Source organism: Empidonax traillii, unplaced genomic scaffold, assembly GCF_003031625.1.
Source record: "Empidonax traillii isolate 1590-97213 ecotype Southwest subspecies unplaced genomic scaffold, ASM303162v1 scaffold1268:size140479, whole genome shotgun sequence".
In the NCBI taxonomy this organism is placed as follows: Eukaryota; Metazoa; Chordata; class Aves; order Passeriformes; family Tyrannidae; genus Empidonax; species Empidonax traillii.
This window is the reverse complement of record NW_020956461.1, coordinates 112,148-132,048: the sequence shown is the minus strand read 5'-3', so window position 1 is coordinate 132,048 and position 19,901 is coordinate 112,148. Positions and strand designations below refer to the sequence as shown.

Here is a 19,901-nt window from a genome sequence, read left to right as displayed (position 1 = left end):
TTGTCTCTGTAAAGCTGTTGGAGTCGTACTCTACTCTCACTTGGTAGCTCAGCATTGGTGATGACAATATGGGGATAAATAAAATAAGACGACCGCTAGCAAAACTCACACATGAGACTGGTGCAAGACAAAATGTCTTTCAGTGTATTCCTGTGCTTAAGTGTGATTTTTCTACATTTGCTTATAGCTGATCCTTAGGCATTTGTCAAACATCAAAGACAAAGGTCCTTTTTCCTTATGGACATGGTGTGTTTACCTAATGCTGCATCATCCCATGAAGTCAGAGCTTGTTCCTCATTACACTAACACTCCTTCCTTAGATTCAGGGAAAGGGCACTGTTCCATATTCTCTCTCCTGCTCTGTATTTGTGCTTTCTGGGTTGAGGGATATAGCAAGAGATTAGGGAGTATCATTCTCAGTAAGTTTTTAAGCTGGTCATAAATCTATGACCGTCACAAACCTTGATTAGAATTGTATGTTACAATTCTACCACATTGTGCTGTTTGAATATTCAGATGTAGTGACTGCTTTGAATAGCACTTTTTAATACCTTCATAAACTTACTTCTTGAAACAAATCCTTTCTAGGATTCTTGTTTGTTTGTTTGGGGGGGGTTGTTTTGGTTTTATCTGCTTTATTTGTTTCTCAATCCTCCACACAAACAAATGCAGAGCACAGGCAGAGCTGTTGATAACATGGTGAGCTTGCAGGGTTACTTACTTGAACTTTGTGGGAAGACTGTGGATTGCTTATGTAAGTGGAAATTTTGTAGGATGTTTTACTGACATTTTTCAAGTCTCTGAGAGGTTACTTTGTGCACTGGAAATGTCAGTCTTGAAGATCGAAACATCATAAAGCTCATGTGGCTCCAAAATTTATAGAGTGTTTAGATTTTTTTGTGGGTCATATTAAAGATAACAGGCTTTAACTTAATAGCAGCTGATTAAAAATATCTAAATTGCAATGTTTTTTCATGATGATTTTTGCTGAAGTCATAAACCAACAAAGTGGAATTGATGGTAACTGCACTTATATAATGTCCCAGTGAGGTTTCCTTCATTCCAGACCACAGCTACACTAAGAAATGTTCAGCACAGCAGCAAGTGCACTTTGTTAGCGTTAATAATTAACATTCAAAAAGCAGCTAAAACATAAGAACTCAGCCAGAAAGGTAACTAAATCTGTTCCTGTTAGTTATGTGGAAGTATAAAAGGGATTAATAAATGTTGCAATGACATTTAAAAAGCTGGTCTGCTAGTGGATAGAAATTTATCAAACCAAAACATGTGGCTTGTGGTTTAGATCTGCTGGGTGCAGCTGTGTGTACTGGGAGCCTTGTATCTTAGTTACTTTTAAATTTTAATTCCTAAAGCCCCTGACTCCTGTCAGCCGGGGGTTTCTTCTGGGAGTGTTTTGTTGAGATGGCAGCTACAGCTTCATGTGTTTAAGCCTTTATATTGTACCAGGCTCGACGGAGTTCTTGACATCTGCAAGCATCGTGTTAATGAGGCTGAACTATAGAAAGGTGGATGAGAGCAGAAAATCTAATTAGGATCTGCTGCATAACAACTGTTACTGTGAAACATAGCACAGTACAGAAATAATACAGATGATGGATAGTAATTTTGTCTGATATATGTATATTTTATGTGCGATGAGTGTAATTGCCTGTCCTGGGTACACATCTGATAGATACAGTCTGTCCTGGACTGCCTCATTTGCATGTATCAACTTAGCAGATTTTTTCTTGTAAGCTACGAAGCCATTGGCTCTAATCTTACATCAGCAGCGTTGGGTTTCTGTTGGTCTTTTAACAGCTGAATTGCATAAGGCCAAATTTGCAGCTGGAACTCAAAGGAAACTTCTGTTGACAAATGGAATGGCTGCTTGACATTATTCTTGAATGCCTGCTAATAGTATGTTAACAAGCATTTCTGCTAATACATTTGCAACCCAGCTTGGAGAAAAAATCTGGTTTTTGATAAACTTTCATTTGGTTGTATTAGCTAATGAACTGAGCGGGCCTCAAATGTAATAACTTTGTAAACCAATATGTGTAAATGTATTTCTGTAGAGAGTAATGCCACTTTTGCAGCTGTGTTAGTGGAAGAAGCCAGGCAGCCGTGGGACATGACAGCTAGGTAAGTCATGCGTATACCTGAAATTAAACTGAAATTTTAAGCCCTAACTAGTGGTTAGAGCAAAGCTTTTTGATTGTGAATCACAGGAAATCAGCTCACAGGGGATACTTTAATCATGCACTGTCAGGCAGAGCACCTGGAAACAGGATTTGAGTGGTCACTCTCTGTACTGTATCTATCTTCCTTCCACTACCCAGGAAATGAGCTAGGTATGCTGATGCACAAGTGAAGACATGCCTCTGAATTAAACCCCATCAGATTGTCTGAATGCGGAAATTACCCACCTGATTGAAAGTGGGCCTTATAAATATTAACTAACTGCATTGTGAAAATAGAAAGCTTATTCCAACATCCAGTTAATAAACAGATGCCTTCTCTTTAGCATGTGTTGGCCCTCGTCCCCTCCCATTTTCTTCAGGAATGTTTTCAGGAGATTGGCACTCGACTTTTGCTGGGGTGGATTTGTTTGTCAAATAAGACCAGAGCCTCGGAGTTTGCAGTTGATCGTAGCGTGTGCTTGTGTGCTGATCTTTGTACGCTGAGCTGCTTTCCGGCCTAAATCCTGAAAGATGTACTTAAAATGGAGATTGTACGTTACCAAATAAGCCTTGATTTGCAGAGGGAAGGAGAAAATCGCAGTCAAAGAATGAGCTAAGAAGGAGCTGGGCACAGCTGAGCATAATCCAGTGCTGGCAGTAGGGATTGTAGTAAAAATGTTACCAGCTGTATAAAACTGGCAATGGATGGCTCTCGTAGGAATCTCTTGGAATATTAAAAGCCAGTGCAGCAGAGCTGTGTGATTAGGACTTTCCAAGATGATAGTAAAGTCTGTTATCCCCGTGCAGTTCTAACATCTAAGAATAAAATATACCTCACTTAGTTACTGCCCAAGCAAAGAAGCTAGAATTGAACTATATACCTGAGGAAAAATTATTAATTAAGGCCTCTATAATGTGTTTGTAATTTTTGATGCCAGGGGAAAGTAATTCTGAGTTTTCCTATGCTGCTGCTTGCCCGGGCTCAGTGCTGCTTGTCTCCTTGCTCTTGCTATTAGGAAAGCTAGTTGCTTCAGTACCCCTGGTAGATCCTGCTAGCTGTTGACAAAAATGAAAAATCCCTAAACTCATTTTATGTTGGTGCTGGTACTGGTAATGAGGTACTTAATGAAGCACCAAATTCTTCAAATTATTTATTCTTTCTTTTTGAGAGGTGTTATCTTAATACCAGGAATTAAAATTTCAGTTTGTTAATGTTGATTGTTAGAGTACTTGGAAATTTAATACAATTATCACTCTTTCGTGCTGTTTTACCGTAATGCTGTTTGATCATGTGTAGTCACAGTATTCAGGAATTAAAGTAATGGTAATGCAGCTCATCTTGAAAAAGTTGATTTACAACAGTATCCACGCAGTCCATCAACACACTGGGTAGGGTCGGTCCTAACATGTAATTTCAATCATTTTCTAAACTGGAGCTTTAGGTAGTAACCTATCAAAATACACAGCAATATCTAAATCAAATATGGATTGTTGTAGTAGAGAAAGAGAGAAGGAACTATATAAATAATGAAAAAATAGTGGTAGTAAAAATAATACTAAATTTGGATGGGAGAGCTGATGCGATAAAAGGATGCAGAACACAAGATGATGTAGGCAAGGAGAGGAGCTGTTCGAGTGCAATTGTGTACAGTTCATAAAAAGACTAACAAATACATAAGAGATGTTATTAGACATTCTCTTTTGTTTGTGGATTCTCTAAAAGACTTCAAAGTGAATGCACAGAGAGTGGAAGTCTATGCTAGTGACCTTTGGACAAAAACACCACCACTGGAGCTGAAATCTCTGAGAGGGTTTTGTTTCCCTCTCTGCTCCGGTGCAAAGTCCTGAGGAGAGCTCGTCCCGCCTGGGTTTCCTCCTTTATGTTACAGAGTTTTGCTGATACTCCTGTGGGTTTATTTTCCTTGAAGCTTATGCTCTGCAAGTGTTTGCAGGCACAAATGGGCATCCAGGCATGCAGGGCTCAGAAATAACAAATAATAATAGCATTTCACCTCTCTTGTCTGTACTGTGATGGCAACGTGTTCCATTAGCACTCTGATTGCAGTGCTCTTGTCAAGATTCTGGTCTTTGCTGCTGGATTCTGAAAGCATTTGATCAGTTGATCTTGGTAATGTGCTGGGCTTTTTCCCTAAGTCTTTCATAGTTGCTATCAGCAGGGGAAATTTTTAACAGTTTGATTCTATGTGTAAATAGAGGTAAATGATTAAATAAATGTTTAATGATTTTTATTGAACCAGAGAATCAGGGAGCTATATGTGAAGAGAAATTTCCTCTTTCTGCAGTTTTTGTTCATAAAAGTAGATGAATAATACAAGGATCTCAATAGGACACTGGGTGCTTTTCCTTGCAGTCAGCAAGTAAAAGTGTATTTTTTTACTTTGGGGAAACTTTCTTTAGTGTATGTCCTGCACCTACCCAATTTTTGAACTCTTTATTTTATGTAGTATATTTTATCAGCATTGCTTCTCCATTCTCTGATGATTGTAGTCATACAAAATGATCCAGATGGGCATTATTATTATTTAGATGGTGTTTCTGCTCTGTCATTTTCTCCCCCTGATTCCTCAACGAGTGTTTAAGGATTAAGGAAGGCAAACAGCCCCAGTGTTTTGAGGACAGAGTGCAGGACCCCAGTCTGTGTTCTACTGTCGACTGCCAGGACTGTTTCCTGGAGTCAGCTCACCCAGAGAGTATGGTTGGGAAAACCCCTCAGGGTGGGTGCTCCTGGTCAGCCTTGTACTGAGCTCTGCTCACTTGTCTGCAACGGGGGAACAAACCTGTGGAGGCCAACAGGGCCACATAATTTTCTGCAAGCTTCTGAGATTATTGTCAGAGATTTAGCCAAGTAACAGAATATTTTTAAACAGCTAATTGCAGCTAATTTCTTGTTGTTTTGAATTCTGAGCTCTAAAGGTAGCTTTAGTATGAACTCTCTGGCAAATGTATGTGTTAAGTTCAGAGGGTTCCCCTCTAAAGTCTGTGTACCTGAAAGGTGGAAAAATGAAATGGCTTTTAGGTATCTGTAAGAACAGAAGTCTTCTCTTAGATCACAGCTAGTTTCTTTATCTGTCCAAGACATCCTTAGAAAATAATCAATAATCCATGAAATGCTTTAGGTGATGAAATAGGTGCATTTGGTGACAGCTTTAGAGCACCTGAGCTTAGATACCCTTCTGAGAGCACATGGAAGAGGCCAAGATATGAAAATGAACAGCAGCTCCTTGCATTCTTACAGTCAGTGAGTAGTCTGAGAACGTGGAAAGCAGGGTGAGGTTTGTAGGTTTTGTTTGTCAGTAGATCAGTGTGCATCTGGAAGGGAGGTTATTACCACTGTTACGGACTGACATAGCAGTTGAGTTCTGTGAACCCTGCGAGGCTTTTTTGAGCTACTGACTTCTGAGGAGACCAGAAAATCCCACCTTTGATGCTTGGTGTGTGAGGAGGGGTACATTTAATTCCTAATTCCAGGAAACTTGTTGCTCTTTCTGTAGAGGAGAAACAAAGGACGGACTTGTAGTGTTAGAAAAGTCCGAGCTGTAACGTTACCTCGCTTCCCTGGTGGCTTCCTGTCAAAGATATTTTTGAAGGCATTTGAACACCAAACTGTTCTTTGTGCCTTTGAAAAATCCCTTGTGTGAAAGCAGAGGTGATTTAGAATGGCTTATCCTACTTTAGAAGCTGGAAAATCTTTGATAACACTTCATACTGATTTCAGAATTTCAGGACAAACATTCTTAATCTTAATTAATTCTTAATAGTGATTTGCTTACAAACAAACTCATGCTCCCCAAACACATTCTTAGTAATAAGGAGGCCATAGTGAATTCAGTGTACCCTGGAAGAGATGCCTAACAGAGCAGTGCTTCAGATCCTTATTGACTGTTACACTGTGGAAAATCTAACGCATATCTATGTATCTCCATAGTTATTGTAAACTGGATTTGGTGCTGGTACTAGTTTATTTCTAGCTTCTAAACCATGTTGGCTCGGATTCCCACTGAATTTATTGATGGTTTTTTGGCATCGTGTATTAATGGTGGGTTTGTGTAGTCAGGATTCTCTGAAAGTTCTTATCAGTCTTGAGCTACACATTACACATAATTCCATGAAGGTTATTCCAAAGAATATGCTGAGGAAGAAGTGCCACTCCTGGGCTGCAGACTCGGTTTGCTCATCCAAACTCAGTGGTGTTGTTCCCTTATCCTGGATCCCCTGGGAGGGGTTCCTGTGGGATTGGCCCCTGGCTGCCCTGGCTGCAGCCCTGACAGGCCAGTGAAAGAGTTGTCGCTGCAAAGAGGTGTCAAAGTTTTGAAGGCAAAATGTAGATCATAACAATAGTGATGGAGAGTTGCTCTTCATATACTTCCAAATACCCATGTCCACACAAAAATACAGCTTGGTGACTGTTTTTAGGATCATCATGTCCAACGAAATGTCACGGGTTTTTGTATTTTCAGGGTTTCGTTTACTTTCAATGACGTATTTCTTCTGCTGTAGATCTGGGGAAGAGGTATACTGCATTTATGCCTTTATTTAATGGTAGAACTAGCTTAATTTCCTAATTTCAGAGCTTACTAACACAAACTGCATTTGAAAATGGTGATTTTCCTTCAGTGAGATTGCATTAATGGGGCTAAAAATTGCTCAGAAGCTACACGACATTTCAAATAATTTTGTGATTTTTTTATGCCGTGTAGCATCAGTTACAGTACTCGGTGTCCTTTTTAAGGATTGCAAGACTAGAAGGGACCATCTGGGTTATCAGTACAAAGCCCTCACAATCGCAGGTGAACAGAGACAGACCTGGTGCACCAAGGCCCACAGAAGAGTTTTTTTTCCATGTACCCTCTCCCTCACCAAAGACAATAAAGTAGTTTCCGAAACCTTAAACCCGGGTAAAAAGTATTTTTAATTAAGAAGAAAGAAAACTACTGTGTCAGGCTCTGTCATGGCCAAAAAGAAAACCTAAAGCGTAATGAATTGCATACAAGTTGGGAGAAAAAAGAAAGCACTTACAATTAACTGAAAACAGGATTCAGAAGACTTGCAAATTTTTGCAGTTTACTTATGGCCAATTGTGTTTCTGAAAGCAAAAATGAGCACTGCTTGGCACACAGGTTGCATATAAACCTCTTAGCACTTTGGAAGGGACATCAAAGCTACTGAAGAATGGATATCCAAAGCAGAACTATCATTCTGAGCCTCAAGGAACATTTCCTTTCATAGTATAAATTATCTTTATCTTCGAGAGGAATATAAACAATTGTGAAAAGATAGTCTAGTAATGCAGTTATTCATTGTAAGCAATTTTTAGTGGGTTGATTTCAAGTTAATTTGGAAAAACAGCATTTTTTGTTCAGAGAAAGGAACTGCATGTGTTACCATAACATTATGCAGATCAGCACCCATTACAATAGCACTTTTTTTATAGGAGGAGATTTTCCTGCTGCGAGGGGGGCAGTCAGTTGTTTAGTTCCTTAATGAGTTCAAAAGAGTGCAATTCTTGTTTCTGTCTTAGTGTCTCTTCAAAGATGTACCTTTTTTTCCTAGTCTGGGAGACAATGAACATGTGAATGTTTACTTTATGTATTTGGAGTTTCTTAATCCACAGGGGTGCATAATGTATTGAATTAATCTTCATTAGAGATTTACACAGGAGGGAACTTCCTCTTTCCTGGTCCTTTCCCCTTCTCTGTACACAGGAGACAGTGATATCCCTGTTGAGTTTTGTGGTTTTTTTTATTCTTTACATATTGCCTGTGTTTATTTTAAATTCCTTTTTGTTACTTTTATGAAGCTTTTGTTTCATAAAATAAAAATACTTTACCCATGTCTGAATGAAAGAAGTAATTTAATACTATGAAGAAGACTGAACTGGCAGTATGAAACATGTACCACAGAGAATGCAGCATTTCCTTCAGCGTTCATGTGCTGATTATAAAACTGCTAATCAATGTTAATATATGCAAACGCATATGTGGTTGTTCACGCACACCCACGTGCTCATCAGTTCCTACAGAGGAACCCTTAGGTGAATAAAGTCACAGACAAGTTCCCTCCTGAGGACAAGTGCTCCCTGAGCAGTTGTTCCCTGGCAGTGCCCCCCTCCTGCCTTGTGGCCTCAGTCCTGGCCAGGCTGGGGAAGTGTCATAATGTGCTCCCGTGCAGCTTGGACTGGTGGGCACATTCTGCCTTCGGACCTGTGCGGTTCCCACTGGCTCGGATTGGAGTGGTTCATAGAAACAGTTAAAAATGGGCCTCCAAGAGTTAGAGATGGAAGGAAAGACTGGAAATGTGGCTGTTGGTCTGCTGTCAGCTGCAGCTGTGGATCCCCACAGAGGGGGAGAATTCCTGCTGAGGTGTCAGGAGCAGATTGTGCTTCACTGATGGGAAATCTAGAGGTCAGGTTGTTTATCATAACTGTATTCCTAAACTGCACTTGCTTATACATTTTAAATGATTACATTTCTTGCTATCTGTAGATATTATTCATCTCCATTTGGTGTATCTTAAAAGGATTGTGTTACTGTCAGTTGATTTTTAGTGATACCTAGAGAGGAATATAATATTGCTTGCCTCTTTATTGTTGTTTCTTATTTTGCTATTTGCATGCAAAGCGTTATCTCTTGCTAAGTTCCCATCTTATGTCTGCAACAGACAAGGAGTAGCTTTCAGTAATCCCTCTGACAACATTTAGTAGATTGTGCTGAGTGCTAGCAGTGTTTTAAATTCTATCTCCAGTATCTCAGGGTGTGATACCAGGTACGAGCTGAGGAGTTTCCAGTCCAAGCCTGCTTGGACTGAACAAACCTCTGGTTAAAAATAAAAGCCCCAGAATTGACTGAGAAGCACCCTTCAGCAGACAAAACCCTGTCCTTAGAAGATATTGAGGCTGAGATAAGTTTTCCCTCAGTAAGAGATACGAAGAATTTGAGAGAATGAATTTCTTTTAATTCCTTCTTCAGTTTCCTATATTCTCATGTGCAATTAGTGTGAATTTTGAAAGAGTCGTTCTGGATCTCTGGGTCTGCACGATGCTCTCAGCTCTCCTGCTGGCTGAGCTGCCAGCTGCTGGCCTTTGCAGAGAACTGGTGAACTGAGGCTTCAGCTGCTGGGGCATCAGGAATCCGTCAAGGCTCTGATCTTGCTGGGGATGCATTTTGAAGAAGGCCTCAAAGATTTCAGACCACAAAGATGAAGATTACCCTGCAAGGAACATAAAGCCCAGCTGAAGAAATATGCAAAATAATTGTAGCTCTTGTGGGCAGCAGGTAGGGCTGCCTGCAGGAGGCTGACCTTTCCCTTAGTCCTTGGGTCACTGGAAGTGATGCTGTTTCTGTGCTTCTAATGACAGTTCATTGGAGGATTCCAATGTGGGTCTTTAGAGTGAAAAATCTATTAATATGCTGAATACTTCCAAATGGATATTTGGGGGGAAAGGGGGTATATTTATTTGTGTTGCCAGAATTTTTTGGGGTTGGTGGTGGGGAGGGCAAATTAGTGCAAAATTAAGTAGATAGCATGTACATCTTTAATGTTAAATAGTTATGGCTACTATGAGCTGCTGCTCTTGGTATGAGCCTTCTCCGTGATCCAAGTGTAGCATCTCTCTCTCCTGTATTCTACATTTGCACTGACATAATGATTCTGAACTTAGAATCAATAAGATGAAAGAATTAGTCATTATATATGAGTACTGTGTCTTTTCTCAGGGAATTTAATCAGTAACACCATTCACAATTAATTTGAACAAATCTAAGCAGGTTACAATGGGTTCAGGAGCAAGAATATATTCTTAAGTCAGACAACACCTCTATTAAGTGTTCAGATTAAAATTATAATTTAAATTAAAATTCAAGTGGGGCCCATGTCCCTTTAACCAATTTCTTGGAAATAATCACTGCTGAAGTACATGTTGAGCCTTTTCATTAACCTTTACAAGAAAGCTCTAAGTGTTGCTCCTTGGCTGAGATGTTAATATGGTAGTCATACTGATGACCTGTTCACAAAAGCTGAATTACCAGCTGCATTTGCATTGATCTACAGCTGAAGAGAGCTATTTCAGAGCTCAGTGCTGTTCTCCAGCTACAACTGTATATAGTTATTTGAGGGATAATACAACAAACATTAATTATGTTGATGAAAATGTATCAGCTTTAATGTGTTGAGTATGAAATAAATGATTTTATATATATGATGGGAAATCTTATAACAATGAATAATAATTTTTCCATCAAAGACACCAAAATAGGCTGTTACTGCTCTCCTAAAAGCTGTGGGAAGGGGTGAGATAGAGGGCAAGAAACTGAGTCATCTCAGAGGGGAAAGTTGCTTGACTAGCATTACACACTGATTGTTGCCTCAGAGAATAAAATTGCCTGTTTTCAGAGGACAGCTCATTTCTGATCCAGTGACTAGCTGCAGGTTCAGCGGCTCGTTGGGCTTCTCCTCCCTACCAAGCTGTGCCTAAACACAAGGTCTGTCACCTCACAGAACTGCAGCAGGTCAGCCAGCTCGGGCAGGGGGTGAGGAGGTGCACACTGAGGCTGGAAGCTCCCACGGGGCAGCTGACAGAGGCAGGAGCAGTATTTCACTCTGCCTGGTGTCTGTGCCCCAGCTGCTGCCGAGTTTCAGGGTCACCATCTCTCAGCTGGTGATACCAGCACAGTTGGTAACCAACATATGCATGGTTAGCTGATAATTCTGATTATCCCAGAGATTATTCTCTTTTGAAAAACCACAGTTTTTCTGGTGAATACTTAAAGCATTTGGACACTGAAAAATCTTAATGCTTACATGGCAAGCTGACACAACGTGATCAGTGGCATTCTAAGCTTTTGCAGTTTAAAATATGCCATCACTCTGCCCTCCAAATAAAGGCAGAGGTTTATATGTTTATAGGAGTCACAAGTGGTTCTTTGAACCAAATGCATGCATGCAGGAGTCATTTGTTCTCAATTGTCTCATTTCCAGCCAGGAGCACGTCCAGAATGGTAAGCACAAGGTCCAGTCTTTGGATCAGTGTAATTTAAAATCTAACACCGAGACTGTCAGTGTCAGCAAGGGTCCCTGTGGGTGATTGTTGCAGTGATGGGCTTTAAGAAAGGGTCATTCCACGCAGTGGAATATAATCACTAAATGAATTTATAAAGCCTTCCATACACTCTGTTTAAGGCAACCTTTATTTCTGTTTATGATACTGCATAGTGAAACCTAGGATTTTATGGGTGAATTCTTAAATCAGATTCGTGTGAGTCATCCCTGTACATTTAGTCTTCAAAAACCCAGGGTAGTAAAGATCGAGTCATTGAGCTCAGTGCTTCCATGTGTTTGGGCTTGCAGGTGACATGTACAAGCCGTCTGAAGTTCAGTTCTATTTGGCTTCTCTGCATGGTACGCTGTTAGCCTTTGTCATGCTGTTTTTAACAAGCCTTTATTTTGAAAGGCAATCAAATTAAGGAAGAAAAGGTCAGTAATAGGAGATCTCCCATGGAGGATTGTGGGAGCTGACACCTGTATGCAGGTCCCTTGTGCCCTGGTGGCAGAAGCTGCCATTCAGCTGCTCTGCTATCAACTTAATGTGCAGGTGGCATCAACTTTCATGTGTAGTATTAAAGGGCAAAGTGAAAATTTTACATTGAGTATTACTCGAGTTCCTTTACTGACAGGGCAGGCTTGAAAAGCCACAGCTACAGTCTGAACAAGGTTTCAACCTGGCTGAATTACTTGTTACAAATCTGTTGTGTAGATCTGGGGGTATGAGCCATTGTGAGTGGACTCAGTGAAGGACTTTCAAAATAGGGTCCTAATTTAAGTCCTTCAGTTTCCAGCGTATGCCTGTTATGTAAATGTAATGTCTACATGTGTCCTGCAACTACAGCAAGCAGCTGTAATGTGGCTGGGAATGCAGAGAGCTCAGAGAGGCCTTGCACAGCCCATACACATTTGCCTGTAGAGATCAATGGGAATTACAAAAGCAGTTGTTTCCTCAAAAATTGTTTGTCAGAGTTCTTGCAATTGAAAAGAGGGATGAATGTGATAAAACAAGGCAGCTACTTGGTTTCCGAGAAATACTCACAAACATAGAATTAGTGCTTTTATTTGTTGTTGTTCTGCTTTCTTTGCTTTCAGATAATATTGCAGCACAGAAAATCCTGGGTTGTAGAAAATGTAAAATCAGTAAACCTGCATTTCAATAACAGTTGACTTCAAAGAACATCTTTGATTCTGGAGGAGTGGTTTTGGAACTGAAGTGAACTTACTTTGAATTTACTTAGGTTGTATTCATGCCTTCCTTTCTTCTGTTAGCTGCTTGTAATTTCATTGATCTGTAAATGTATCAGCAGTATATCTGAAAACATGGTATAACAATGACAGAATTAATATGCCTAGCAGCATGTGAAGGCACTTTGACAAGTTTGAGGTTTACCAACAGTAAGTTTACAAGATTAGGTTGGAGCTCTCCAAGTGACCTCCATGGGTTGTTTACTGAGTCTCATAATGCTGAAAATCAAGTTGTGTTATCAGCTGAGTGAGCAGCAAAGTCTTACCACCTTCAGTGCTTACCAGTTGGGCTTCTTTGCCTAAGTGAGCCAGTCATAATTCTCCATTAGTTTCAGGATAATAAATTCAGCAAGTAATTTTGATCTCAGCTACAAAATTACTTCTTTAAATGCACGAGACACTCTGAGATACAAAGGAAAAATTGTTCATGCATATTAAAAACAGAACACAAACTTTTAAAATTTAGTAGAAGAGTTTTTCTGTCTTTGGAAGGATGAAATGGCTGGATCTTGCATATACTGGCCTTATGGCTTTTGACCAGTAGTATTTTCCCTCACAACAGATCAATAATCCTTTTAACCAGAATGAATAGTGGAACCAGCTGGTGGTACCTGCTTTCAGTGTTCTGTGTAAGTTCAGTGATCTCCTCCCAGGCCCTGCCCAGCTTGACAACACTTACTACAAAATGTGCCAGCAATATTTAGGGACTTTTTGGTTGTATTGGCTGTAGAGCTGAAGAGGGAATGAAGGTGGCTTGGAAATGAATGCTGCTGTTCCCCAGGAAAAGGTCATTCATTTTGCAGTAGCTGGTGGGTGATGCTGGTCCTGGGGTGTCTCTGGGATAGCAGCGTGCTGCTCACAGCTAAGGTAGTTACTTCTCCTGATCATATTGCAAGTTGTCCTTTTGGTGTGAAAAGTTTGATGTTTAATTGTATAGACATCAGTGGTTTTTTCTTACCTGTAGCCAAGACACAGTGGAATTTGAAGTTCTTTTTGTGTGCTGTCCAATACAGCTCTGTGTCACTGCACAAGGCTTCTGGGCCCTTCATTTCACAGATAACACCTGCCAGATTCATATAACAAAATAAGAATAAAAATTAGTGTTCTCTTTTGTGAATTCCTTTCACTAGAGGAAATCCAAAGACTTTACTTTTTCGGTTTTGCTGGTGCATTTACAGCACGTAACAAAAATTGTCTGAGATAAAAATCTACTGTACTTTGACTCCCGTTGATAGTGGAGCTCATTACACCCCTATTATAATTATTACCCTCTTTATGTATACCTCGTTAAACATTTCAGAAGCTGGCATCCAGGGGATGCTGTTTTAAGAAACTGTTTAAGTGATCAGGATGAATTATGTAAGATAGTAACGGTATGTTCCTTCTGCATCACTTCAGATCTGACAAAATTTGGGGTGCATAATAATCAGAATTATACAAATAGTATTATTCCATCTAGCAGTTCTCTGATGCTTTCCCAGTATACATTTGCTTCACTAATGCAAATTTACCTCTGGGAGCAGTCCTGCCAAAGACAATATAGGAGTACAAGCTGTGGCCAAAAACAAATGGCATCTCTACCTGCAATACTCAAATAAAAGGCATTTGTGTTTCATCACTGAAGTTGTACCATTCCTGACACAGACTCTCAGTTGTTGGTATATGACATCTTCAGCTATGGAGGGAGAATCAGATAACCCTCCAAAAAATTAACAGTGTCAGAAATGTTACCTTTCACAACTTGCACCCTTTCCTTTGGGAACTGTTCTGTTGCATGCAGGAGATAATGCAAACTTGCACTGACATAGGATTTTCCTTTCAGTGCTGAAGAGCTTCACTTCCAAGATCATTACATTCAATATATGAAAGCCTGCATTTCTAGTAAAGACAATTGAATTTTTAGAAATGTATTTCTGCTCTACAAAATGACTCTTAAAAATTGAATTCTGCAGTGAATCACAGGGCAAAATGAGTTTATTTAATAGCAGGACAAGACTGTTGGTTTGGAAGATGTAGCAAAAGTCTCTCCAGTTTAGGCATTGCATTAACAATCCTCCTGTGTGAATGCTGTACTGCTTAGCTCTTCTATAAACCTAATAATTTGTACAGACATTTGACATGTCTGATGATGCTCTTTGAAATTAATGGACTGCACAGTGACTCTGGAGAATGGAACAAGCTTGACAAATACATGGATGCAGGTCTTGTAAAACCAGCCCCCTGTTTAACTTGCTGTGGGAGAACTGGCTGTGTAGCGGTTACCAAACTCAACCTTTCTGAAGCTAAAATTAGTTGCTTGCACTGTGAATATGCATCAGAGAGCTGGTAAAGAAAAAAAAAAAAAAAGAGAAGCCACTTTTTGTTTTTTCTGGCTATGTTTGGCCCAAATTTCAATCCTGTTCACTTCATCCTGTTCCCCCTGGAATAGCAGCATATGTATGTCCATAGTACCTTGTCTTCCTGCTGAACAGTTGTAATAGTGAAACTTGCCTGAGTGAATAAAAGCAGCAGCGAGGATCTAGGATGTTTGCTTTGCATCTTAAATACTGAGAGCAAGTTGTTTATACTGGAGATAGGCCTATGTCTGTTTTGAATCAGCACTTCAGATTCTCTACAGCTTTGTTATTTGGATTGAGATCTTATTTAGACTTATCTTATGTTCCAGTATATGGAAATATCATGCATGAAATACCATGCATGAAAATTAATCTGGAAACACCACGCATTGGTACACATAACTTCTGGCTATTTATTAAGGAACAGCTGTTTCAATTAAACATTTTACTTTCAGTCATAATAAAAAAACAGTAATAGTTTGACTCAGTAGAAATTTTCAAAAGCATATTAAATATTTAAAGAAGTTTTTTTCTGCTGATGGCTAAGAGAAGCATCTAGTGTCTCTCATCTCTTAGTAATCACACAGGAACACTGCAGGACTTCCTTTGAAATATGTATACAAATACTCTACCTCTCCTGCTTCTTCTGGATGTAGGACACTTCCTGTTTTCATTGTAGTTCCAAGAGTAATCAAAATATGGAGTGTAAAGTGAAATATCTGTAGATTGGCCTGATCTTTACAAATGCATTTAATAACACAAAACCCAGAGAATTTTAAAGGAAAATAAAAGTCCACAAAATAGTGAGGAACTTTGTATGCACATATGCATACCCTAACAAAGTAGCCACTCATTTTCCCTCATTCATTGTTTTTTTCTTTTCAGATTCTTGTCAGGTTCTTTTTCTGGTTTATGCTGCTCTCTGATTTAGTGGTAGAAGTGGTAGAATGTTCCATATTTAGCACATCTTCTCTTGTTTCGTTTCTAAACAGGGAACACTTTGATTAATGACAACACAGTTTTGGTATTTCAAGGATACACATAATTTTGTATATACTACAAAACATGAGATTACCCTTTATTCTTGTTTTTCCACAGAGATACAAAAAATTTTGGCTCAGAAATGAGATTCCCCTCTCCCCATCCCATATCAAATTTTGTGTTCACTTTTTTCTACCGAATTCCCCCCCAAGTGGTGCAGGAAAGCAGTGATGTGTGAGGAGCACGGAACCTGAAAGGCTGGGAGCCTCCAGGTGTGAGCCAGGATCTGCTCTGCCCACGGACAGCAGGGAGGCTGGGCAAGGGAGTGCAGGGGGCCAGGAGCCTGGTTCCTGTCAGCAGTGGTACCAGGCTGGCCCCAAACACCACTGCCTCCTGTGCTGTGCAGGGACCCGTCCAGAACACTCTGAGCGCGCTGCCCGCCTTGGCAGCATATCCTGGAGGGCAAAGAGGAAGGATCAGCATTTTCTGTGTAAGACAATGGTTAGCAAAAAGTGAAGTAAATCTTAGGATGAGTGAGAAACATTGCAGTCCTTCTGTTTTGCATTTTGTGAGAGTAAAAGGTTTTTTCTGAGAATGCCATTCTGGTGGCAAACACATGAAACAAACGCTGCAGGGTTGTGGTGGCCCATCCTGAAGGGGAAGGGAGCACTGGATTCATAGATGTCTGGGGTTGAAAAGTGTTGGCAAATGTTCAGAGCCTCCAAAAAACCTTAGTTTTATTAGTAAATTATGCACTTGGCATGGAAATCAGTATGTTAGTCCTTTATCTTTCAGTATAAACACACAGTGGTGCATTTTGAATAAGGGGTAGGGTGAAAGAGAAGAGTGAAAGACATTAAAGAGAGGGAGGAGGAGAGAAAAACAGGTCCTTGCTCCAACGTTGATCCAGCATCATGGGATGTGCATGCCTGGGATTTGGGGGAGGTATGTGTTTTATAGATAAGTTTTCCCTACCCTGGAGCCAAGTTTCTCCCTTTCTATACAAATTAGTTATGATGTGCAGTTTTGAGCTGCAAATGCTGATTTTTATATGATTATCCACCATACAATTAGATCTCTGAATCCTAAGGAAATATATCTTTGTCAGTTGAGCTGGAAACTGTGAGTTAAGGAGTCCAGTCTCAGGGTTTCCATGAAGACCTATTCAAGTTACAAATGCTCTCTTTTTCCAATTTTCCATAAGTAGAACATGAATAAATGTAGTTTAATTTTCTTTATAGGAGTAGCTGTGTTTTAGTTCAGTTGCATTGTATTTTTATTTCCTTTATAAAGTATTTTGAGAATTGCAGGTAAGCTTTTTTATAGAGAAACTGATGTTTATTGGCAGGGATTTGTGCTGGATTTACTGTCAGTTAACTTTTCTTTGCCAGCTTTCAGACCAATTTCAACAGTATAAAAATACCTACTCCAGGGAAAATTGATTACTTTCTACTTCTCTTGAATCTTGGACTAACCAGAAGCCTGAAGGCTCAAAGTGCTGCTTGAGAAAGTACAGCTTTTCATTTTACAGGGAGCCTGTGCCCCCTGACAATTTATGGGCAAGGCATGGCTGTAGTCTGGAGGTTTCAGACGCTGAAAGATGAGTAGGAAAAATTTTATCTCCACTCCTGTATTGGGCACCTAAAGCCAATACTGTTCTGTCTCACTAAGATTTGTTAAACAAACCATCTACAAAGATCAGATTTATGTAGCCATTATTGAATTACTCCAGCTTTTGTAAAATACGAGGCTAAAGCACACTAGAAGGTGATTTTGTAAATAGAGCCCATTCTGTCTCTGTTGTATAAACAGAGCTCAGTGTCACAGATTCGTGGGGTTGTGCACTGCACTTGTCTCATCACCAAAGTACACCAAATAAGGTCTCAAAATAGAGAGTGTTTAGCTTTCCAGGTGCTGAATGAGATCACCAAGTGGGCAGATGAACTTTGTCTAAATCTTGCCTGATAGCAAAGCTTTTCTGAAAACTTAAAGCTGTCTGAAGTATTTGCTGGTATTTTCAGCCATTAGAGAATATGCTATTGATTCTTTTTCTTACCATTTCCTAAGGCCATAAATAGGAATTGACATTTGGAAATATGTGATTGTCTTCCATATGAGAAGAGACAGTTCCGCTGATAAGGATATTCTTGGTATGAATTACAAGAAGTTACTCAAACAATGCAGTTAAGGTAATGGCCTTGCTGATCGTAACTGGCATTGGTTGCTGTGTTACTTTGTTTGCATAACCAGGATACTTTTAGAGGCATTCATGGCATTGGCCCCTCTAAAATACAACAGAAACTGTCGGTCTGCCTCTATTTCCACCAAAAGGAATATAATGGAAGAAAGTTTCTGGCATCCAGATTTTTAGGTGAGTCTTCATGCCTTAAAATGGAGTAGAAATAAATGCCCTGGTAAAAAGTTCCCGCAGGGCAGGTATTGGACTAGTCAGCTGATGTTTCCAGGCTGGTATTGGTGCATCCACATTCAGGAAGAGAATGCTCAAAGTTTTGGAGGTGTGTTTTACAATATGGAGTGTGTTTGGTGAAGTTTGCTAGGTTTGGGTCAGACCCCCAGGGAGTACAGCTGGTGTACTAATGCACCAACTGTCTGTTCACTGCTGGGATCACATTGCTTCAGATTACATAGACAATAAGGAATAAAGGTAACAAAAAGTCAGTACAGTCTAAACAAACTGCTCTTCTAGATTTCAGCTTTGGATACATACTGCTGTGACTTCCACTGAAGGCCAAGCAATTGTCAGGATTCAAGAAAAACTAGTTTTAATGGATCTATGTAAATTACTATGTCAAGTTACCTATAGGGTAACTTTCCAAATCGATCATTTCAGGAGTTTTATTCATTTAAAAAAAAAAAAATTATTCTGCCAGTGATTTACAAGTATTTTTAAAAATACAGCTGAGGTATTGCTTTGAAGAACTTTGAAGATCTCATAGTTATCTGAATTCGAAAGTTTATTTTAGTTTCTAAGCAAAAGGAAGTTAAAACTTTTCTGCACATTTCTAGACTGTCCACATAACCTTATGGCAATGTTTCTTGTTTTTCCTCTGTTTCTCTACCACTTGTTGACTTGTATAGTGCTTTGTTTAGGTTGCAAGTGGTGTTGGAGCTAGGAGCATGTCTTTTGATCTAAGGTGTCTCTAGCATACTTCTGGGCATAATTATAATCATAAAAATCTTTCAAACCTTTCCACCTGATGTCTTGTTGTTACTGAAGTTGAGATGTTTTATACTGCCACCATAAAAAAACCTTAAAATCTATTTTTAGCCTTCAAACACATAGAAAGTAATAAAAGCAACTAAACAAGACTGCAGTTTACGTCTTTGTAGCATACAAAAATATCTGTTTCACTGCAATATCTTACATTCTCCCTTAATCTCTCAAACCCCTCTGAATAAAGCATTGGATTACCAAGTAATACCCTTCATCACAAGGAATTAGGCACTTTAGCTTTAGGCTCCATCTAAAGCGGTGCATTAGAAGAGATGTTACTGACGTCATATTTTCCAAGGTCCACTTGACTCACATGGTGCCTTCCCTCACCCTTTAAGATCTTGTTAAGATAAAATCTGTCTCTTATGACTCTCTTAATTCTCTTTTTTTGAGAGGCTTTGAGGCACTAGTATCCATGTGACTTTGTAGCAAACAGCCAGTGAATCTGTAACAGAGCTTTGGCAAGTTGTGTGATTTCCTTCATCTGTAAGTGTAATAAATCAGAATAATAATTTATTTGGAAGAAGAGTGCTTTTAATTAGGATCTTGATGTGTCCATGTCTTCTGTCTCCAAATACAAAAATGTAAAGGACATCCAGCTAATGATTCTGTTTTCCTTTTTCTCCAGCAATGATATATTAAAACTTGCTGTGGTACCAGAGTTTTCAAACTTCTGTATTATTAGTTGTGGGAATTCTATTAGAATTCATGAAATAAAATGGATGGAATACATCTCTGTACTCAAATCCCTATTGCCTGTCCACTTCAGCAGGCTGGCAGTGAGGAATACAGCTGGGCAAAAATTGTGCTGATTTTCAAAGATACCCTCTCTCCCTTTTTAAGGCAGAGGAAGTGTAGGAGTCT

The 19,901-nt window shown here is 39.5% G+C and overlaps 1 protein-coding gene across 4 annotated transcripts in view; it reads left to right on the top strand.

Annotated features, from left to right (window-relative positions):
• The first annotated feature begins 306 nt into the window (after positions 1–306).
• The window catches only part of SMPD3 (sphingomyelin phosphodiesterase 3), a 50,367-nt gene continuing 30,772 nt past the window's right edge, over positions 307–19,901 (top strand). Inside the window, exons 1-2 of one of the 4 annotated variants that reach the window (XM_027906280.1) lie at positions 311–419; positions 1,391–1,526. The gene's annotated coding sequence lies outside the window, so the exon portion shown is untranslated. Of the gene's footprint in view, positions 420–1,390; positions 1,527–10,858; positions 10,953–19,901 lie in introns of those variants that run through there. The other 3 variants (XM_027906279.1, XM_027906282.1, XM_027906281.1) reach the window with 3 other exon arrangements.